At 43.1% G+C, this 24,556-nt stretch overlaps 1 protein-coding gene across 1 annotated transcript in view; it reads left to right on the top strand.

Annotated features, from left to right (window-relative positions):
* LOC311002080 (adhesion G protein-coupled receptor L3) overlaps nt 1-24,556 on the top strand; it is a 224,850-nt gene that overhangs the window by 84,829 nt on the left and 115,465 nt on the right. The window lies entirely within an intron of this gene.

Consider the following 24,556-nt stretch of genomic DNA (forward strand, 5'->3'; position numbering starts at 1 on the left):
GGACTATTTGTGTGCTACGATGCACTGTAAAGGGTTTAATCAATGATACAATAACAGCTATTAATTCATTTTGAAAGCTCTGTCAGTGGTGACACTAAATGAGTTGTTTGGGCTTCCATTCAGAATAATGAAAAGTGAATATTTGCATGCATGAATATGTACACACACACACAGCCATACTCAGAGTTGCACTTAAAACCGAAATTCACTTTATGCCGTTAAGTAATTGAGTCAAGTAGCTGTGTTTGTTAAAGAAAACATAATCAGCAAGTCTTCAGTTAATGAGAGATGCTGTGATTCATACCTGGGGTCTGCTGAAGTGGGATGAAATGTGCTTCTCCTCGAGACATGTTTACTTCACCAAATAACTATTGATTTTGCATTTCACTTTCCAGAAGATGGAAATGTAACATATGAAAAAAACGTATTTGAAATGGTATTTAGATGTTTAACATGTAGAACACACAGTATCTCCGATCCGTCTTCATGCCATAGAAATCAGGATTGGCCTTTTGAGATTTGTTAAGAGTGTGGAAAAGAAACAAACATAGGGGTGATGTTAATGAAACCACTTGTGGTTTAAAAAAAATTAATACAAAAGCCCTCCTGTGGATAGGTGTGTGCTTTAGTAACATATTCTCAGCTCCGGATTAATTGGGTCAAGAATCCCGGTGAGCAACGGAACACCTTCAATCATGTAAACCTCTCCACAAACCTGGCCACTCGCTGGCTTATACCCGCAGTAAATTTCCTCCGACACAAATCAATGTTCATTTGAAACGATGTGAATACATTAGCAGTTATTTGTCAAAATAAAAATGTGCTCGATGAGCCTTGTTTTCAGAGTTATGGCTCCCGTTGTTCGCAAACGGGAGCGTGAGGACCTATTCGTCAGGGAAGACCGACTGTAGTCTTCCCATACTTGGGCATTTGCTGTGTAATCGATTGCTAACATTAAGTTAATATATACATAAGTTTCAGGGATTTTAAAGCAAGTAGCCTTGATTGAAGAAAAAGTAGAGCTCAAGGCGAGTGTGGAGTGGACAACATACAGTATGTATAGTCCATCGTAAGGTCTTTTGTTGACATATTGCAGTACTCCTCTGGTGGATATCATCCTGAATACAGTTTCTCATGCCTCTGAGGTCAAAACACCCTTGAGCATTCAGAAGGAATAGACTTTATCTAAATTGCTCTTTGGCGCTAACGTTTGTCTACCTCCTTTTATTTCCAAAGCTTAACATATGTCCACCTCTTTTTTTATTTCCAAAGCTTTAGTTCCACATTGGACTTTCAGAATACTAATGGACCTTTGGACTTTATCAAACAATTGCTCTTGGCTTTGCAGTTCGCTACCATAGAGTTCAGATAATCAGCTGTGTGAAAAGCAGCTGATAGTTAAAGAGAAAAAAAAAGAAAGGGGGGGTAGTTTGAAACATGTTGTCAGATAATTGATGCACCCTGTGGCTCCCTTGTTCTCCAGCCGCCCACTCAGACTAAAAAATCCCTGCAGGAATGAATCAACGGGTCTGCTTCTGTCAAGAACACAAAACTAACATAAAGTAGCAGGGAAAAGCACGTCTTATTAGCATCTCGTTGCTACCGAGGCTTTTCACTGATGCTAAAAGGTAACCACAACCCCGATTCAGAGCCGGAGCACTTTGTCTTGGGAGAGGAAGTTGCTAAGTGGATGGAGGGTGTGGGTGGGATGAATTGAGAATAGGTGGGCAGGGGAGGGAGGGAGGGAGGGAGGGAGAGGATTCAGAGATATTTTTGCTGCTGTGGAAAGTAGCAACACGGCTACCCATTATCATGCAGAGGTTAGCACAACAAACACACGCCACCCCCGACTATTTCATTGTCGGGCTGTCAGGGCCGTTGCTAGGTACTTGCAGCTAAGCTCATTAGAGCTAAAAAGAAAATGAGAGTAAAAAACAGAAACAAGCTTATTTGAACTTAAGATGAAGCAGATGTTAAAGCAGCATAAAAATGTGACTATGTATTTGACATTTAGATGTTGCTTCCTCTTTTTAAATGACAATGAACTTACTTTGATCACATTTGTAGTCTGTACACCAGTGTTTATCGCTTTGTAATTATTTAATTTATTGCACAGTGAAACTTTTTTTTTTCTTCAGTAGCTTGTCTGCTTTATAATCTCCAATGACTCGATATCAGCAGTGATAAAATGGAGCTTTTTCATTCATATCTGAACTGGATTTTCCTCTCTAATCTCACACTTTCCTGTCTCCTGTCTACTCATTATGCAGTGTATTTGCATGCACACTATAGCTCAATCACTGGAAACAGCTCAAACTATGTAAATTGTGTGATTAAAGCATTTACATTGTTTGCAGTAACCTGATTTCCCCAATAATTGTGGCTTCCATGATTGCTCGGGTAATTTCTGATAGGCTGTGTTGTAGTAGGCTATAGAAAACAAGAGGAACGCAGGAAATGGACAGACTTCACTCATCTTTTTGTGTGGTTGGCAGTGATGAATGAACATAAATGGGCCAGCAGTGCTAACCAGCAGTGTTAGCTATGACACACAAACGCTTGCTGTTTTTATAATGGCATAAACACGTACTTTACCCTCTTAATTATAGCTGTATAATAGCTGTGTCCCAATTGGTGGTCTACAGAGGCACCTCCAACGGCCGCGTCAGCCATGGGTAAATGGGACGGTCCAGCCATTTTCTGATTTCTGAGCACTCAATGTCCTAACATTAAACATTTGAAATTTAATTTCTTTCTTTTTTAATTGTAATTTCCAATGGCTGCTCAGCTCCTCACCTCAGGCTACACGGCCAGTGAGGCCCCGCTCAGCGACCAACCACCACTCCAAGTCGGCCCCAGAGCGAGGCTGCCGTGGCTATAGCGTGGAGCCGCCTTAGTGTTATGATAGCTAGCATGCTAGGTGGCGGATACTAACGGCACGCAAAGAATCTTGGGATACGGGAGGACACGAAGGATGGGTGCGGTGTGTCTCCTAGAACAGGCAAAGGAAGGCTGGATTTGGAGGAACCTTCAGATTGGGACAAGCCCTGTTGCTATGTTGTGACATAATCAGCCTTCAAATAAATTGGGACACAGCTAATGAGTCAGGGGCCGTGTCCACTCACAGCGTCTACTTTCTATCCAGATCCTATGAATTTTGGCCTTCACAGCACTAAAAAATGCTCTGGGCAGTGACTGACTCTTGGTCGCTGCACTCATAGCACTATTGGTGCTTTTCCACTACACTTTCACAACACGGAACGGCTCGGCTCGGTAAAGGTGCTTTTCCACTACAGTACGAATTCTTTAGTACCTCCTCAGCGGGGGCGGGGTCGACACGGGGGTGATCGCGGAGGCGGAGTCTCTTTTTTCTATCCGCTCGTCAGCTCCAAACTCACTGGTCTGCACCTTGTTACAGATCACAGTGGTTTTGCACACAGCAACATTTAACTCAGGTGAAGGAACAACAACAGTCTGATACAGATCAGCTGGCACTGTTGCCGCTCTGTTTTTGAAATTTCCGGGTTTGATTCTCATGTCGGACGGCGCGCTCGCGCTGACGCTCTGTCCAATCAGTGGAAGGCAGTCGGCTGACGTCACGTTATAGTATCGCTTGTGCTCGCTTGGGACCAGGGCCGAGGAGGAACTAAAAATGGTACCTGGTACCAGGTACTAGGGCTAGTGGAAAAGCAAAAAAAGCGCGCCGTGCCGTGCCGTGCCGTGCCGCGCCGTGCCGCGCCGTGCCAGTGGAAAAGCGCCATATGAATTGAAATCTGTTCAAATTTCAGATCAGCGCTCGTCAATGTCACTTTGAACGATCAAAACCCAAGGAGCGGGACATTCGTTACCAACAACAACACAACCGGAGACATGGCTCGGTTTATATCATGCACCGTCCCGCACTCGTTTTGAAGGTAGTCCCGACCTTAGGGTCCATGTTGAAAGCTGCCGTGCTGTATTTCTTACACTTATTGTAGCGTTCACACTAACAAGGCAGGAACACGCAAGTGTCAGAGGACTCATTTTGTTTTGTTGGTTTCTATATTTTATGCAGCACACTCTCAGTGTCGCCAACAATTCTTTCTCCAAGCTGAATACTATTTTCATCAAGCTGATATTGACCAATATTATCATTCTAGTGGAGTCAGGCTGTAACAGAGACACCGGTGTGCACCTTGTTAACACTGACGTCTCTGGTGAATGTCTGCGGGCCCTGACATCCCCCCATCTGATCCGCTCGTGTTAAAATTTTGAGTGATGCAATCTGCGAGACATCTTGTAAACATTAATGGTTTTTGATAGGACTGGGGCTCACTCATGTTTGTACTTGTGGCCCCTCCAGGAGCAGAAGGGACCTAACACCCTCACAGTGGGCTGATGACAAGCCGGAAAACCTGTTCTGACAATTTGACTCGAATCTTACTTGAAGGTGACCAGAGTATGTGCCATTTACAAATGAAGGCCCACCATAAGGAAATGAAAACTGTGCCCCAAATTAAGTTTTATATTTTTAGAAAACCCTATCCTCCCTTCTTTGTGAAGGTTAATAGGCATCAAAATTTTAAAGTTACACTTTGATTGATTGAGAATTTATTCATTTCCCTTTGGTATAACGCGGTGAAACATGTTGATTTCTTTCATTCTCACTGCTAAATTTGAACATTCAGCATGAAGTAGGCTATATCACCAAGACACAGCTGTTAATCCAAAGATTGGCAGCTAATCTAATCTAATTTCAGTCTTAATTTGACAAAGAAAATAATAAACTGGTTAGAATGTGTAATAATCTGAGCATTACCTTAATAGAATTAGCACGCTTGTGAATGCACTGATAGTATTTGACTCTTGTGGGACTCTAGCCTGCTCTCTTTTTTTCCTCCTCTAGCCTGTGCACCACCTGCCTCTCCTGTGGGCACCGGTTAAGTCGTGGTGACTGGCAAGCGGAGTAGTTAGCATTCACATCCCGTCTGAAGACGAGCCAAGCTGCTGCCGGCTTAGTCTCTGTGCCAGATTTTGCATCCATCACCAGTAAATGCCCAGTCATGTCACCGGCTCTCGCGAACTGTCAATACACATTTAGTCTCCTCCAGCTACTAAGAACACTCCATTGATAGTCATCTATCAAACCCAAGAGCTACCTGTTTCCAGTTTGTCCCACTTCTAAAGCTTCTAGCCGCTGTCAGGGCCAGGTGGGTGCTTCCATTACAGTTTTTAGAAGTGAGCACATCCCATGCTCCTGGTATGGCAGCGATCAGCGCGCCACTGAGCTTGTGAGTGCAGCGTTGCATCTCAAAGTGACGGTTGTCTCGCACCACGCTGTTACAGGGTGGAACTAATGGCTCTCTCTCATTAGCCGTCCCACCTTTTTTTTTTGCTGCAAACATCACGGCCGTGCAGAAACTGCCTCGGGATAAATATCATCGCCTACAGGTGGTGCCGTGCTGTAAGATCCATTGAGGCTAATGATGTAATTGAAACCACCAAAGATTGATATTGCACAATTTAAAGCCATTTACACTGTAAACAGGGCACAATGGAGGCAATTCATGTTGTTACATGGCAGCCTTGTACTAAAATGATTTAAATTAATTTCTTCCCCACATCAGCCGACACTCGATGCTCTGTGATGAGTGTTTTCCTAGAGCAAACTAAGCACTCTGGAGGAAAAGGGCCTTGGTAAGAGAGATGACCAAGAGCTCAGTGGTCAGTCTGGCTGAGCTCCAGAGATCCCGTGTGGAGATGGGGAAACTTCCAGAAGGACAACCATCACTGCAGCACTCCACCAATCTGGGCTGGAGTGGCCAGACGGAAGCCTCTCCTCAGTGAAAGAGACATGATAGCTGATTGGAGTTTGCATAAAAAGAAAGAGCTGAAGGACTTTCAGGCTCTCTGCTCTGATTAAACCAAGAGTGAACAGTTTGGCCTCAGATCTAAACATGTCTCATCACCTGCTGAAGATTCACCTTCCAACAGGACAATGACCCCGAAGCACAAAGCCAAAATAACACAGGAGGGGACTCTGGATGACCTTGACTCGAACCCAATCGAACACCTCTGGAGAGACCTGAAAATGGTTGATGGCCTCAATCTGACCTGACAGAGAGGATCCGCGGAGAAGAATGTCAGAAAATCCGCAAATCCAGAGGCACGAAGGTCGCCGCGTCACACCCTCTGCACAGCTGGAAGGTGGCGATCGCTGCCAAAGGCGTCTCAACCAAAAACTGTCAATGTCAGACTTGAGTTTTTCCTTTTCAATCATCTCGCAGTCTAGATTGATGATGGACAAAATGAATTCCATGATGATTTTGGTGATTTCAGGATAAAGCTGCAACATTACAAAATGTGAAATAAAAAAAAAAGCTCTGGGGTCTGTGTACATGCACTGTAGACTTGTGTTTTTGTAATCACAGCCTCCTCCCTCTTGGGATATTTCTGGAACGTATTGTTTTGGGAGCCGAATCGTCTGTTGAATGCACCTCTCTCCAACACATGTAGTACAGATCTAGTGCCACTTCCTACTGTGTGAAATCGCTGGAGAGGCTGGACACTTGTGCTATCAAAACAACACTGACCCTTTTCTCATCAGAGCCTCCTTTGTCTCTCTCCTCCCTTTTTTTTTTTTTTTTGTGTTCCCCTTTTTTTCTTTCCCCGACGGCGGTGTGGCCTTCACGGCCAGTAATTACAGGCTATATCAAAGCTATATATCACCTTATATCGCAGGAGGCTTGGGCGGGCACCTTAAGGGACAGCTGATAGCATTGTGTCAGGCTTGTGCATGACCCCTGAAGGAGAAAAGCAGGTTGGGAAGGAGCACAACACCTCCCCTACCCAACACGCCCCAAACCAACACACATAGACACCTTCTTGTTCCTGCCCGCCCAGCCTCACCTCATGCTGTTTTTTTTTCTATCACTTTAATTTTGTTTCTGCGGTCTCTCTGGGAATTCACCGCCGCTACGCCGCTGTGTCATCAAACTTGTCATTTCGAGGGAACAAAGAAGAGCAGAAGATATTTTTGTCGTCTCGCGTCTCGTGATGGCGCGCGACACTAATGATGAAGGTTAATGGACGCAACAGCTTGATGAGTCTCGTGAGGACGATAAAGCTAAACGGATGCCACCTGTGATATGAACCTGATGGCACTCTGACAGTTGACATTTGACAACCTTCCTGTTAATGACACGGACGCACAAAACAAATGCATCCTGAGCCGTTATTTTCTTCGTCGAGACAAATTACTTTGCCCCCCACCCCCTCCCTCCCTGTCGGATGAAAACATGTGCTGACAGAGGGACAAGAGTGATTGAGGGATAAGGAGGGAGAAGCAGATGGGAGGATCCTTTCTCCTTTGCAGATGATCTTTCCCATACGTTCCAGTTCTCATTATCCTTGGCTTTTGACCTTATTTCAGAGTTGAAGGATTTGATGAGATGTTTGTTTGAGCAAGGGAGAAGGATTAGCTGAAGAATCCCCTTCTTCATTTAAATCCTCTCATCTAAAGCAGGATGTCAAGGCCGGGCGTAGCCTAGGTTTCTATGGAAGAACAGAGAGAGAGAAAAAAAGCAGAGGTCAGCTGCCAAAAATACGGAGGTATGGAAATCAGGGGAGGGAGTCGCGCTCTTTTTCCACAGTTTTAATATTAAATTTCCCTATTTAAGTCATGGAACAAGTTGAGATGAGTGATTCAAGCTAAGTGTTAATCATACACAGAATATGCAAAAAAGTACCAGACTGGGTTGTTGTATTTCCTAACAGCTTAAAAGACACAAGCACGTGTCCACCTGTCCTCACGTGCCCGCAGCACTGAGGGTGGCGAGGTATATGAGAACACCACCATCTGCTTCTCCTCTCCTCCTCATAGCTCTCGTCTTAGGTTGGTTTTTAGCATAAAGTGATGAAATGTGGATCAAATAGATGGTTTAACTTGTTCTGTATGTTTTGACATCAAAGAAAATACCATAAAAGAATGAAATGTTTGACAGCGCGCAGACAGGATAGTACAAATAATTTCACACTGTGTCATCTGGCTGTTGAGGTTGTAGGTACAGGAGCGCGTTGTAAAGAAAGTCGCTGTTGATTATCTGTCATTTTTCATTAAAGATCAACAGAAGTCATCACAAGGAGTATAACTCAGGTTGGAAAAACAGATGTATTATGTCTTCTCCAACTCTGGATAGTGTGTTTCAAAGGTCAGTAATGAAAATGAAAAAAAAGCTGAGGTAACTCTGATGACATCACTACGACATCATCGATGTTATCTCAGTGATAACAGAGATTTATTTTATTATTGTTTTTACAGGAAGCCTACATTAAAACCAGAATGTCAGGATATATGGACACGTGTGACCGTTGTGCAAGTGACTCCCTTCAGTTTAAAGGATGTTCAGTGTTCAACTCCCACTGGGAATTTCATTTAATCTGGTGTCAAACATTCACTCCGCACTTGAGGATGAACTGGTTGGGGTCAGAGGTCACTGTTACATCATTCAACACGTTTTTGGACCATAACTCAGGAATTCTTGCGCTAATTACAACACAATTGAACACTAATCTCTAATGGGATGAAATGATGAAGTGATGACATTTTATAGCCAAAAGGTCAAAGGTCAATTTCACTGTGAAATCATAATGTTCCGCACCTCTGGCCATTATTTAACACTGTAGCACAAAAGGGGGAGATTGTGTGAGTGTATTTCCTGCAACCTGACTGGCTGCTGGAGGTGAAACCAGTAATTCTGCTTTCTTCCTTCATTCACCAGAGTCTTTAATATAAGCAAATAGGCAGCTGCCATTGATGGGAAGAGCGAGCTTATCATGCTGAGCAGATGTGAGAGTAATACCATCATTGTTCATGCATGACCCCCAAAGCCCAGCCACAAGTGGCCTCCCTTGTTTAAAGTCGAGGTTTGCATAAACATTTAACTCCCCAAACAATGAGATGGCGCATGAATTAATGCATGACTTAATGTTGGAAGTGCAAATATCACACAGGTGCTGCTGCTCTATATTAATGGCTCTAATACGCAGATTTTAATAAAGGGGGCTCTGTGGTCCTTAATTATAAGGAATGATCCACAACCGCTGCTACTTTTAGGGATTTGATTCCTACTGGGCTAACCAAATTAGAAATACAAAGCATATTCATGCACTTAACAGCATATATTATATTATATTGAGAGCGCATTTTGCATCAATCACACAGCAGAGTTTTGCCGAGGTCCTGGCTCCGAGCTTTTTCTCCCAGCCCACCCCCTACCCCTCCCTGTTTATGCAGGATTCATTGGTTTGTCTTGCTTACTCTTGGTTGGAGGCTGTTTTTCCATGATACAATTATGTGTTGAGCACCTGACAATTACAGAACAAAAACATGACCGATGAGCGCAGCGGGGGGACAACTGCCTGTTGTAATAGTATGAACAAACAGAGAATGGTGGGTGGTTTTTTTTGCAGCCAGCGTTAATATGCAAAAGGATATTAATAAGAGCTTTGACAGGAAGAGGAGATAAAGACTCTCTTTTGCTATAAAGCAAACATGCAAATTGATAATAAACACATTTTGAAATTTGTTGGATTAACTGTAGGAGTTTAAACTGCCTTTCCATCTGTGCACGACTCCCTCCTGCCCTCTTTTCCATAAAGACTTTTCAAATCAAGGAGGTTTATATCTTCCACATTCTATTCTTCCCCTGCATTAGATGACATCACCCGACATTCATTATCCTGTCTCATTTTTCAGCCGCGTCCTGCCTCTAACCCTACTCCAATCCTCCTCGATAAGAACGTGCCGCACTTAATTTAGGCCAATTAGTTTCTGTAAATTTCAAGCTGGCTGCCTATCCGGCCGACCCGGGTCTCCAGACGTGGCCGTACAAGACCACGGTGGTGATTAGTCGGGAAAGAGGAATCCCAGGGTGGCAAATGGGAAATGTTTAAGGACATCTCCCCATGTGAGGCGGATTGGTATCTCTCAGGAGATGCTGATAAAAGAGCAGCGGATTGACTGCAAACCAAGCCAGTGGTTTGAATCGACCGTAACGGTGTCCATTTTTGGATTCTGAGCTGAATGCCCTACAGACTTTATTATACCCGTACAAGTTGAGCGCTTTGGCAAAGAATCCAGAAGTTTTGGAGTTTTGAGAAATGTTTTTTTTTTTTTTCTTTTTCTTCTCAGCCCCCTTCATATTCTCCCCTCAGAAAGCCTAGAAACTGGTCGTGGGGTCTTTTGGTGTCAGATTAATAGCCATCACAGTGGTGGCTCACTAAACATGGGGTTTTATAATCTGTTAAAAAATGGAAGTAGGAGGCCTCAGTCCATTTGTCAGCTAGGGGAGTGAGTTTCACTTGGATGAGTCCAAACAGTAAAGAAAGGGCTAATTCAGACAGGAGCAGGTGGTTAGTCAGAGTGCAGGGAGCACACTGGGCCTGCTCCCGAGCTCTTCTGATATTTGCCCTTCTCTGCACTGCGCTCCATAGTCTTTCATCCTTATTCTTCTAGTTTTCTGCTCCTTTTTTTTTTTTTAATTGGCAGGTGGGAGTAGCCAACATACACATTTGATGTCCACTGCTCTGTGTCTTCCTCCTGCCCTGGAGCGCCCGATCCATTTTTTTTCCCTCCAACATAGAGAGGGGGCATGCAACTTCTTGTGACCTTTGATAACTTTGCCGGCTATTCATCATCTCTCCCCCAAGATAAAAACAACAGCCTTTCATGCTGATTTGTGGTCCTTTTTTTTTCTTTTGGAATGAGATCCAAAACGCCTTGTGGCTCTTTCATCCCCCTTTAGTCTATCACTTTGCCACATAATCTACTTTTTACTCTGATAGTATTTCTACAGATTAACATCTGCAAATCTCAAGATGTAGTATTTTAATTAAGAGCCCGACTGGAGGAAGTTATCATAAGAAATGTTGTCAGCTTGAGGGACAGTTAACTGAACTGAGTAGATGATTCTGTTAATTGATGCCAAGTATTACATTTTAGCTAAGGCTTTCATCTGTGGGGACCGGTCCCCTGGGCTGCAAGTCATTCCAAAAATGTGGTGGAAAAGGTGAAGTGAAATTCAAGTTGTAGGTGTCGGTATATTGGTGAACTCAATTTCAGCTGGTGATGAAATGATGATAAAACTGCACCATAAATACCACTATTGCTATGTTTTATCATTTACACACTACGTTATCCAGTAAGCTTGAATGTGGTTATTAAAAGGAATCAGTTTCTTTGATTACGTAGCAACCGACATCCAAGTCACACACACAATCAACACCAGACTGCTACATAACCAACCAGAGTGTGTTTGTTACCATGGTATTCTCCCGAGGTAGACATCACAGACCATTAGCTGGAGGATATGGTGACTTCCTAAGGGATGCATTATTGGACATACAGTTCAAAGTGAAAACTCTTAAGTCAATATATATAGGTTCTCTCTTCTCTCCACCACTGAATGATCTCTGGACCTTTTGTTCCTGCCGGTCTACTCAGTCTGTCCTCGATCAAAACCCCTGGGTTGCCAAGGGCAACGGCTGCGTGAGTCACAACAGTGCTTTCAGCCTGTCTGGCAAAACTAGCTTAGAAATTAACTCTAATAATCATTAGAAATGTCTTAAAGATGGTGGTGTAAGGTTGTGCAGCAGTGGTGTGATTAGAATTGTTCTTGATGAAATCTGATGGGGTGAACAGGAAGTTTGTCTTTGGGGATTTAGTTTTTTTTAAATTACAACTTTCTCCGTGAAGTGATGTAAACAGGATTAGAATGGGGAATTGTCAGTTTGTCACATAAACAGCTTAAACAAACTGCTTCAGTCTGAGTTTTGGCAGTGGCGGCCTTTTTTTTTGTGGCGTATAAAAGTAAGCATATCTAATTGCATCCAGCCTCATTAATCACTTAAGTGAAAGAATGGCAAAACATCAAAATAATGTAATACATGACTCATTTAGATGTACTACAGGGCAAGTGTGAAACTGAGGATCATTGTGTTGCAGAGTAAAACTTTCAGTATCTCTACAAACACACAGGTACATCAGTCGTCTTTGCATTTGCACCTTTTCCACTCTGAATCTCCCTGACAACAAAATTATTGTCGCCCCGTTTTTGTCAGTCACCGCTGTGTTTTGGCTGGAGCTGTTTAAAATGTAAGAGGCCGGCAAATTGTGACCGGCCGAACCGATGATTAATCACCAAACCCCCTTTAAACAGCATGCTGCGCTTCTTGGAGAATCACCTTTAAGATGCAGCGTGGGGCGGGCGCGGGTGTGACGGACAAGGCATCGCTCCATCCTTATGAGAGAACATCATCTTGACAAGTTGTCTTTGTTGCGGTAAAAGGTCACCACAGTGAGGCCACTTGTCAACACAGTAGAAACCTACATTAACGGTTGAATTGATTGGGTCAGCGTGCGACTCGGAGCTCCTTCCCCTCCCCAGTGCCACAAAGGTCACGCTCCTCTGGGCTTTGGGGAACAGGTGTATATCTAAGGTATGAGATTTGATTTTTTTGGTTAATGTCAGATTATTTTAAATGTCAACTCCCCAACCAAAATGGGTTGTGTATCCCAATGTCAACGCATCCCTCCATATGAAAGTATCTGGTAGATCTTGTTTTGCATCCAGTGACCTTCAATAATTCATTGCATCTTAAGCAACTTTGATTAATGATGTTTTACAAGCCATGTTTTCCATGGACTGAGTTTGTGTGTGTTTTTTATTTTATTATTTCTTAGGTTTTGATTAGTTTTTATCACTCGCTGGGAAACTGAGTCATTCCTAAGCACCGTGCAGCTTTTTGTCGCACTTCCAGGAGTCAAGCCTCTCTTTGACCCCTACGTTAACAGGGCTCAGCTTCCTTGTGTTTTTGCCTCACTCCAGGCATTCATCATGGATGTTTAAGAAAAAAAAAAAAAGGGTGATTGCTCTCTGTGTGATTTTGTGTCGACGTGAAGGGTGATGTTTGTCATCTGGCGAGGTTGGCATCGAGCGTTGCCCGAAAATGACTCATCGTGGAGAGTTGAGGCCTGCAGTGAGGCGCTGTAGTCCCACGCCGACACGACGGATGGCTGGAAGTGCTTGGCTGGGAAAAGCCTCCAGTCGTTGCTCAGCCCAGCATTACAAGACACTGTCTACCTCTCTTAATCCTGCTATCTCCCCCCTCTCTCTGTCTCCCTCCCTGTCCTCTCAATTACTGTTAGACTTCAAATCTCCTCTGCTCTTCTTAGCACTTCTTTTCCACCGTCTCCCCTTTCCTCCTATTTCACTTTAATGCTTCTCTTCTTCTTCATGTCTTTGTCACCTCACCTCTTTTTCTAATGGGCTTACACTCGCCATGACTGAGTAGCCACAGCCCAAATTCTGCAGGCACCGTACACGCGAGGAGAAAAAAGTGTGAAAGTTGGATCTACATTGGCGCCACACGGCCTCTGACCTTGGCGAGATGAAATCAAGGGAGCGAGACAAGGAGCGGTTTCACCTCCGTGACTCTCTGATGACTGCTCACGGTTAGCACCTCACAAAGGACCTGTTTTATTAGCCCGGTCTCATTCACCTGCAGTCGCTGCTCTCATCTGCTCCCTCATTTCCATTTTTTGGCAGGAAGATAGAGCTAGAATTGTGTTTAAGATGTGTCTGATACCGGCTTCAGAAATTACATTCTTCTGATAAATGCCACAGAGTTGTTTGTGTTTATCTGGTGGGGTTTCTTTTGTAGATCTTGGAAACCCATTCACAAAACCTCGTTCTACATTTTGGCTGAGTCTTGCTCAAAATGAGTTCAGATGTTTGCATTGACACATGACAAGCTTCAAATCCTAATCAATTAAATCAATCGACATGCATTGATCTCAGATGCTTGAACCTACCTGCATGGTAACAGGAAATGGAAAACTACAACACAACGTATCAATCTTTAAGCCGAAAAACTGATGACACTCTCTCAAAATCAATGTTTCATGGCACGATTGCATAATTCACTTTGATCTCAGCCAATCAGCTGAATATTCATAGAGTAAGTATGGGCTGAACTCTTTACACATCCAGTGGTCTGTATGGAAACACAGCAGTGGGTTGGTTTCTATAGGGATTTTGTTGTGCGTGCCTTTCAGTGCATTTAGAGTTCATGACAATGGATGGATTTAATTACGCACCACTCGTCAGTTAAGTGACTGACATTGTTTGAATTGTTCCGATAATCATAATCAGGCTAATTGGCCATTTGTCACCAATGACATCCTGGTTTAATGGCGCTCATTTCTTTTGACCTTTCACTTTATAACTGTAACCTTTGTCACTGCTGTGAAGGAAGGCCATGGAGTTCTGATGGTGCTCACCATATTCTATAGATGTACACCCAAGAGGTGACCTGCTGATTATTTTATTGTATTTTATTAAATTATTTATTTATTTATTTTTAGTTTAGGTTTATCTGTCTTCAATTCTCAATTTTTAAACTCTGTAGTCTCAAAACAGTTGAGTCCAAGTCTCTCGTTTGCTCAAACCATAATTATCAAGCAAAAACATAGTTTCTTTTAGTTTGTATTTATGAAAAAGTAGAATTTTTAAAAACATCTAAAAGTTTTAGTGTGTGACGACAGCAATCTCGGATGTATAATCCCAAAATGAATTTCCTCTCTGAGCCAGCATCCGTCAGCCCTCTCTGACCTGTCAGCTTGTTATCAGCCTCCAAAAACTGTCTAAACAAAAGTTTTCTTCAGTTGTTGTGTGAATCTGACTGCACTTTGTTTAAAATGCAATAAAAGTAACGGGCTCCAAATGCAATAAATAGCAAGTTGTAACTTATCCTAAGCCTTTGACAAAGCCAGCTCCCCTCGCTGTCCTTTTACTCTGCAGGTTTTACTTGACACGTCTCAGACTCCTCAGGCTTAAAAGCTCAGGTACAGAATCTGCTCTTGACCTTCAGACAGTTGACAAAACAAGATGCATTTACCGCTACTCACCGTCCAGGAGCTTCCTGTCATATTACATGATCTGGATTAGGTTTTTATGATTTCATCGACAACTATCACATGTTACTATTTTGATCTTTGCCGTCTTGATATCGTAAAAAATGATACTATCTTTAATAATGTGGCAATATATATTTTACAGCTCTGCAAATCAGGTGACTCCACATTGACCTCCGGTGCCAGGATATAAAATATTCAGCAGTAAACTGTTCTGTGTCGTCGCCCCGACTGATTGTCCCCTCGCCTCAGCCTCATTCAGCGGCACACGTTTCTCTGGACGCTTTGTGTCTCTCCTGCTGGCCCCCATACTCGCCTGTGAAAGCTAATTATGCCGGGCTATTTTCTGACCAGGGTGCATGTCAATATTACACAGTGGGAGAGCTCTCCTTCGCCTCACGCTGCATTGTTATTCATGAGCCTTAATTCCTTCGATGGCCTCCTCAACCACTGGACCGTGGTTGCTCCTCTGTTGTGGCGGCGGTGTGAGTTTAAGGAAAGGGCTTTTAGCTGCCACAGAGTAATGTTACACCATGAGGAAGAGTCACTTTTAGCTCCGCCCACTCGCCTTTTAGTTTAGAATATGCTGCAAGGAGACATCATTAGGAGGTGCAGATACTGTATGAATCTAAGTCTCTGGGTGCTGCGTGGCGGTGGTGGAGGTTGTTAGGGATCTTGTCTGTGCAGTGGTTTGGCAACATTATTCTGGATCGACTCCTTATTTGGATTTTAGGATAATTACAAAAGGCAAAATCCCATCTGCATCAATTTCACTATCTAAGCTTCCTTATTAACACTGGAAAAAATTGAGGTCTAACAACACGGATGAGGGCAAACGCTGCCCTGAAAATTCCTGATAGCTGCATTCAGTCTTTTTTTTTTTTCAGTCAACTGATTATGTGATTTCTATTCTATCCAGTAATTTCCATTGCCAATAAAGGAGAAGATAACATTTCAAGTTTTAATTTAATTGAGTTCAAAATATAATCACTTGATACAGATAGGCTATTTCAAGGATAGCATTATGTGGTGGAGCCAAAAAGGAACAATCCCAAACATTCAAAGAGAAAAACTGTCAGGAGAAACTTACACTACTCAGAAACAGTTAGGGGTGTTGCGCTTTTGGATGCAATTTCAGAATGCACAGGTGAACTTAATTTGACCTTTTCTAAACTTTTGAATGCACATGTCCAACTGTTCAACATTTCAGTACTTACAACATAACATGCTGTTCTCTAACAAGCTGATTAACCACAGAAATCACAACAAGTGTATATCCCTTATATCCCTTACTTCTTGAGAGTAGTGTGTATATCATTTGTAACCCACATAAAATATAGGGCTATTATATGTTGTCAAAACATGCAGATGTCCTGTTTTTCCAGTAAAGAGCACTTGATGCTGTGTATATTCAGTATAATGTTAAGTTCCATTAAAGCAGAAGTCAGCGATCCGGTGGTTTTGGCTAACTTCCTGTCAGCACATTCACGCGCATCCCTTGGCTGCACACACAGAGAGGACCGCCCCTTTATGCCGTTCTCTCTCCTCATTGGATAAAGGTTGTAGGATACAAGGAAAGTTTTGTCCTCGGCTTACAGCAGAGCAGAGTGACTGACAGACCCGTGTTTCAGACCAAACACTCTATATAAGTGATTGCTGTCAGAAGATACAACTATTTAAGACTTATATTAACACAAACATTCTGCTTACTTCTGCTTTAAGCCTGCACCTGTATCACATCAGGTCACATCCTGTTACAGCAATTCCTATTAACATCTCTTGCAGACATCTGTAACATTTTCCAGAGCTCTTTTTTGTGATGTTGTACACATCCAGCAGAGGTGTAAATGTTGATTAATAATGTGTTAAAGGAATTAAAAGCGTCAGCTGCTCAAACCAACACTCCCTTTTTGTGAGTCACTTAAGGTGTATACTCCCGTAGGACCTAGATTTATGTCCGTGTCTCATCTGTCCAACCAGGTTAGCAACACGCTTAAAAGCCTCAGTGATTGATTTGAATTTCATTCTGTGGTGTAAGAAATTGCCGGTGCAATTTTTTGGCAAAGTCATAAAAACAGTTGGAATTTGTCTGCGCTGTATCACAGATGGGAAGGAAACATGTTTGGCCCCACCACTGCACGAGTAGACTTTATGTGTCTTTTTTTTATTTTTTTTTTACCTCCACTCAAACAACCTGACAATAAAACAACCACGAATGGTTAAAGAATTTAAAGGCGCAGCTGCAATCTGAGACAAAGGCCAGGGAGAAGGAGGCAGCAGGATACACAGGAGTTTAGAAGGAGGAAGTGAGACGAGGCTGCAGAACGACAGAGAGGGAGGCAGCAGAGATAAAAGATGCTTCATCTGCACTCCGCTGCCTTTTTTTCCTGCTGATACTGTTGCCGTACCATCAGGTTTCTCATGGCACCTTGAAACGCTGATGGAATTTACTTTACGTCCGCCCGCTCCCTGATACTCCTGCTGGAGCTCTGCTCCCTCTCAACTTTGCACATCTGTTGGGGTTTGATTAGTTACGGGATCAGAATTTAAATTTCTCCTCCTCAAGGATTTTTGGTTTTCGACATCCCAACTTTACCGAGACAGTCTTTACGGACAACTGTTGTTTGTCACGGTCTGCGAATTTTAAATACGGAGCGTTAACATTTTCCGGTCATCTTTTTTTCCAGCTCTTATTCGCCCGCTGCCGTCTCATTATACTGTCTTTTATTTTTTTCTTGAGCCGTTTCAAAAAGCTACCTCAATTGCTTCCTTGGCTGTCACACCTTAGGCCTTCCTCATGATGCAAGTTCAGATGAAAGAGCTGAGGACTGTAGCAAAGGCAACGACTTGCTGTCAGTATATTTAATAAAAGATGATAAAAAAAAAGAAAAGAAAATGATGGAAGTGTTGATTCCAGTTGGGAAATTACCCTGCTGCAGCATGAAATGGTAGAACTCATGGATAAAAGACCCAATACAAATGGAGAGTAAGAATATGTCGGTTGAAAAAAAAAGTTATATAACAATAAAAGCAGTATAATGGCATAACCGAATTGGTCATGAATAGTCCTGCTCTTTTCTTTATGCTTCTTATAAAGCCTTGAGCTTGAAGGGAATGCATCACATATTGGATACAAGGACACACTGCATGTTCTGTATGTCATAACTGCAGCGATAGAACTGGAAATACATTGAACCAGGCATTGCCACTGATAATAATAAATACTTGACTGACTCTTGATCCTCTTTTATAGCCAGAATGGAAAACAAATACTATTATTACTGACTAAATAAACTGTTATCTACTTGTAAAGATGTCACCCGCAGCTCCTTTGTTGTGACATGTGAGTGCAATACTCTCGTCTCCACTGGCTCCCTGCTGGAATGGCGGCTCCACTTGCCTCACAATCGATTGTCGAGGAGGTTGCGTGTTTACCCGCGTACAAAAAAAAACAGTGAGATATTTGGTCCGCAGAATTGGAAACCATGGCAACAGAGCTTGGGTTTGAACTTGAGATGTCTTTGTGAGGCACAGCGAGGGTTAGGGCTCAAAGTTAGCTCGCCCCATCCGCTAATCCCACTCCGCGAGACAGGCCTCCGGTCATAAGAGATCCCAGCGAAATGATGGAATTAGGCGGAGGGATAACATGTTCGCTGTTCTGTGCAACAGCAGAACAACACCCCCCCCCCCCCCCCCCCCCCCCCCCCCCCCCCCCCCGCGCTGCAAAAAAGTGTCATTCTTCAAAGTGTTTTGCAATAAATCTTCCGCCGCAAACAGACGATGACACCAAATGCGTAGCGCCGAGTTTGGGAAACAAGCCGAGCTGAAACAAACAGACAGGATGACACACTCAAGACTTTGTTTTCCAGCAGAAACCACCAGCACCCCCCCCCCCCCCCTTTCTCCTCCTCAGGCTGTATCTCAGGAGACCTGTTGGTATGGAAGAGAAGTTAAAAGACAGCTAAATGTCTCGGCTTCCCCTTGACAAATTCAGTTGGACAGCGGTGCTGCGTGGGGTGGGCCCCCGTCACCTCTACCAGTGCAGAGGAAGGACCAGAACTATATTAGTCTTTGTACTTCTCGTTCTGTCCTTGTTCACCTCGCTTGCACTCCTGGTCTGTCAAAGAAAGCTCTGCATAAATCTGAGGCAGTCACGCCGAGGGCTCTTAAAACGGGGCATCTGAATTAAAGTCTTCAGAAGAAGACTTTATTCAAGGAGAGAGCCTTGAATGTTTCCACATCCAAAAGGAGAAAGAGAGTTTCGGTATGTAAAGGATTAATCAATCAAAAATGTTCAGTTATTTTCCAGGCAGAAATTGCACAATATGAAACTTTGACACTTTTTTCTCCTGTGGACATTTTTGGGCCTTTTTCCCCACAGTCTTTTGTTTTGCTCATGAACATGTGACATTTACATTTACAGTATGACTTAGTCTTCTCAGTAACACTTTACTTGGCAGATGGATGCATACTGTTGCACATTCATAAGACATAAGGTGTTCTTAATGCATTGACAGGCTATTAGACTTTACAACAGACAAGGAGACTTTTATCGCTCTATTTATATCCTGTTTTGCCTTTTATTTCATGTGATTCTGGGACAAACTCATTTCCCTCCTCGGGGATCAATGAAGTTGAATTGAATTGAATTCACGACAGGTTCATAAGGCATTTATACATCTGGTTGCATCGCTATGGAATAACCAAATTTGGATGTTTTTTTCAAAATAAAAGTCCTCCATTTGCACCTAATAATATAAGAACATGTACTATACAGTCAGTGAAGGCTTCATAAGGGCTAGGAGTTATTTGTAAATCTTTCATGGATGGTTTATGAATGTTACTTTGCATGTCTTTCCTATACCGCTGGTGAAGGATTCAGAACTGAATTACAAATGATGCTACCACTGGGATGGTTTGGTGTCTGGGAAACTTTGGGTGACAGGAACAAAGCCTTTGTACAAGTTGGTGTAATGTGAGTATGCCTACTTCCAGGTGCAATAAAGGGACATTGACGAAACATCTGGGTAACACACTATACATTTGACTGTTTTATGAGGCCTTCATGAACCGTTGCAATAGAATGCTGAATAAGGGTATTTTGTTCTTAGATTTACAGGTGCAATTAGGGGACTTCTATTTTGAAAAAAATATTCTAGTTTGTTATTCCATAACAATGTAACCCGATGTATGAATAATAATGAAAATAATATGTTTTATTTCGAATGCATTTTTCATCAAAAATACAAGTCATGCCTTATGAAGCCGTGGTGAATGCATTACGAACACCTTATGAAAGGTTTTATTAATCTGCTATGCACCAATCCGTCAAGTAAAGTGTTACCGACTTATCTTTGATATTGTGATTTCCAATGCACATGAATAAACATCCAAAACCCTGCATAGAAATCAGAGGATAATAACTGAAGTCTCAGGTTAAGTAATCCAGTGATGCAGACAGGTGAACGTTGCAAAACCAGTTTATTAATCAAAAAACAAAACAGTGTTTTCACAGATTATGCTTTGATCTTGATATTTATCTGTTAAAAAGCATCAACAGGCTCAGCTTGTGCCATGCTCCTATCACCACTGACTGCTAGCATACATCTTATTATGAGTGAGGACCACTGTGCCTTCATGAAGCAGTAAATTACTTTCCCCTCAGACTTAAGTTGTGACTGACAGTACCTTGGGCGTATTGACACACAGGAGACAGGAGAGTTCAGTCAAACCCGAGCTGTTAATCCCAATCGTGCTTCCTTCAGGACAATTCCTTAAGACCTGCGGTGATTTCCCGCATGCCGATGCAGGCCTGGACCCTTGCCGAGCTATCGACGCCTGACCCCTTCCTGTAGCGAGCGCCGAGGTTACTCATAACCCCCCTGCTCGTCTTTCATTATTGAGATGTGAACGAGGAAGGTCAGGGGGTGGCTCCCATCGATCGGTCAACACAGGAATATTTGATTGTCGCCCGGGCGGCTCTGCCAAGACACTCTTCATCACGGCAAACCAAAGTGGCCATTTTGAATGAACAAAGAGGTTGAGCATGTACAGTAAACATGGACTCCTTAAAATGGCTGTTTAAAAAAAAAATCTGCAAGGTCACGCTCAGCCTTTTTCATTCTCTTCTTTCACCTGAGGGATTACAGAGCTGCAGCTGTGCAGAGAAATGTACTCAATGCTAAACCTTGTGGCTTGTGCAGATAGAGCCGTTTGTTTCTGAGGCACCTGTTTGTCCTTTTGTCATGTGTGGTAATTAGCAGCTAAACACCCTCCTGGAATCTAAGAGCTGGGCTGACCCGCTAGAGAAGCAATGCAATGTTAGGCTTTGAGAAATGGCTTTGAAGAAGGAAAGTGCTGGAAGCACATACTGGCCCAAGTTGGACATTGGAAGTTACCATGGTGACAGCGACTAGAAATGAAAAATCTGTGCTTAAAGGCAGGCCTTGGTGTGTGTGTGTGTGTTAGAGTGAGTGTGTGAACGTGAGAGAGAAAAGGGGGATCAGTAATACTGTATGCTCATTGATTTGTGTGTAGATTATCAACAGTGAATGGATGGCTATTCAGTTGGACTGTTGTTGTTTCTTCAATTCTTATTTCCAGATGAACTTCAGGGTGTCTTTTCTCCAGTTTTCCAAAATAAGGACTTGAATGACAGTCCAAGGGAAGGATTAGAATCTTTTTTGTTGTTGCCGTGCAGCGCATGCAGCCACATAAGCCCCCTAAAGCACTCCTTTGACTCACACCAGCAGCAGACGTCCCTCTTTGTGCGTAACAAACAGGACTTGATGCCTTGAAAAAGTCAAACTAGTGGCATTTCTGCCTCTCTCTTGCTTTTCATTCCCCGCCCGTCTGTCTATCTGAAGGCCAAGCACAGCGGTGGCACCACCGGGGGTATCTGGCCCAAGAATCTGGCGCTTGCAGAGATGCTCTTGAGATAGGCTCAGAGTCCCAGCAGGAGCGGTTCAGAAAGGCTAACCCCGCTCAGCGCTGTAATGGGGCTGTCGCCCGAATATTTCAGGGTAGAAAGGAGCGTGTTGGGTGTGTGGTGTGGACGCATGTGACTGTGTGCAGCCGGCTCACACAGATACCAGTGCTCATTCATAGGCTATTTCAATTCTGATGCACAGATGTGTACACACACACATGCATCAGACATCTCCATCCACACCTTGTCAAATTATCCTTTTTCTTCAATATGTGACACATTAATATTCATACAACCGGTTGTAAAATACGACCCAATCCTCACTTTTATTTCCCCCCCCCCCCCCCCCCTCCCACACACACACACACACACACACACACACACTGGAATGAAGCTTAGCCCCAAAATGGCGCCTGCAGGCTGAAATAAAAAGTCCCCCGGGGAGCCCCCGTCGCCCGGGAGATAAATCAAGCGTCACCGGGAAGATAGGGAGCGGCATCATTTGTTGGCAAGAATAGAAAAAATTCATCCTGGAAATCGTAAATCATTAGACGGGCAGGCCCCAGTGAATAAGCCTCACCCAGCAAACTAATCGATTCCTCAAGTTATTGCACATTTCAATCCTCCCTCCCGCCTCGGTCCGGCACCTGCAGAGAGATTTACATACACACACACCAGCAGATTAGACGCTTCTTGTTTTTTCGACAGTGACACATATTTAAAATCACACGCCGAGCTTTATTTATATGTTTACTTTTTAATGGGAGAGATGTATTTAAAAAATGTGTTATTAAAGCCTGGGTAATGAATATGACTTTCAGCAGATTAGTTTCATGGTGTGGATGCCTGGAAGAGGAGGAGGAGGAGGAGGGGGCAGGGGGAGGGAAAGTGCTTTTCCAATCAATGCCTATTCTTCTCATGGCAACAGATTTCAAAACATGTCTTAATGAACTATTGTCCTGAAGCTAGTGGAAATAACTTTTTCTTTTCACCCATTTGACTCAGTAACAATCTATCTCAAAATAAAAAAAGACCTCCTGCCTGGAGACTCATGCACACAGAACAGATCACATCCAGCCTCCTATCGGTTTTCAGGTCCAGACTTTTATTGCAGTTGCTAAACAGTGTGTTTCGCTGTATGAAATAAAATGGAAAGCTTCCCAGACAACTGACGGGTTACTTACTGATCACAACTGAAGGGGAACGGCCACCTCATGGGAAATGATCAGAGAATCCTTCTATATTGGATCTTATGAACTGTCACAGTTTGTATGCTAAGTTGTCAGAAATCCCCGTTCGCCTCGTCTTGAATGGGAGCAGTCATGGTGAGGGGGGGGGGGGGGTGTAATGACAGAATCCTTGAGCTGGCGTTTTAATCAGTCACTTGTCGTGGCTGCTGCATCATCTAAATCATACATGTCTGTGTGCATGATAACATCATTTACACAGCTCTGCTCCCCAGCCAGTTTATTTTTTTTTCCTGATTGTTACCGCAGTGTAAATGCAGAGACGGTAATAATGAGCGATCATCTGTGTGGAAACTGTATTATTTCAATAAACATTAGCGGCGGATTCAGTTGATTCACAGTATAAAACAAAGAAAATAGAGTGCAGATGATCAGATGATGCATTATTTATTGGAATTTTCACGCTGGCTACAAGGTCGTGGTTCAGCGTGTGTGTGTGTGTGTGAGAAGGAGTCTGCCAGAGCGATATTTAAACTAATATTGGCAGAACTTGGAATCACTATCAAGTTTAAACAAAACATTGTTCTTCACTCTCTTCTGGAGCTGCGAAATTTTCAAGATGTGTATCTGCAGACATCCAAGGAAATGGGGCTGAGGATTGTTCTGCCAAGTTTATCTTTGCCCTTTTGAGACAGACACTCGTGTGTGTGTATTGTGTATGTGTGTGTGGTGTGTGTGTGTGTGTGCTCCACACGGCCACTCTCCGAGTCCCAGCCTTGAAAGCAGAGATAAGCTGTACATGTGAATGCATGTATGAAAAAGGGCCGAGCATTGATGTCAGAGAGGATTCATTACATGAGCTCTATTGTGTTGGAAAAGAATGGTTGTATATTATCAGCGTGTGAAAAAATACAATTGAACTCTAACACTCCTCTAAATTAATTATCTTATAGGGCCAAGTGTTCTTTGCATAATTTAAACAATACATCTGTAATATAAACTCCAGCTGCACTCCATGCTATTAAAGCAGCTCTGCTGGATTTATTTACATCAGGACTTTCCTTCATGTTGAATTTGGAGGCATCAAACTCCCCAAGGACTCCCCAGCATGCGCCAAATTTATACTTTAATGGAATTTCGGTGCACACAGCCAGATAGATGTCGACAGCATGTGCAGAATCACGGACTGACCTTTCAGGTGGAGAGAAAAATTGCATCACCTAATACCTGTTGTGGCACCAAAAGAGATGGATTAATTTCAAAGAGGCGAGCGGAGCAAGTTTGATCTGTCTGCAGCTGGATTACTGCTCCATCAAAATAACAAGAGCCCCAGTCCTATTCAGGATTCTCTGCTTAGGAATTACAATGGCCCTCCTCGTCACAGGGGCTTATGTAAATACAATCAAGTATTTTTAACCGAAAAAAAAACAAAAGCAGCAGAACGTACGGTGTGTAGATACAGACAGTATGCTAGTCTGCAACTGCTCT

The sequence above is a fragment of the Trachurus trachurus genome (genome assembly GCF_905171665.1).
Source record: "Trachurus trachurus genome assembly, chromosome: 18".
Taxonomy (NCBI): Eukaryota; Metazoa; Chordata; class Actinopteri; order Carangiformes; family Carangidae; genus Trachurus; species Trachurus trachurus.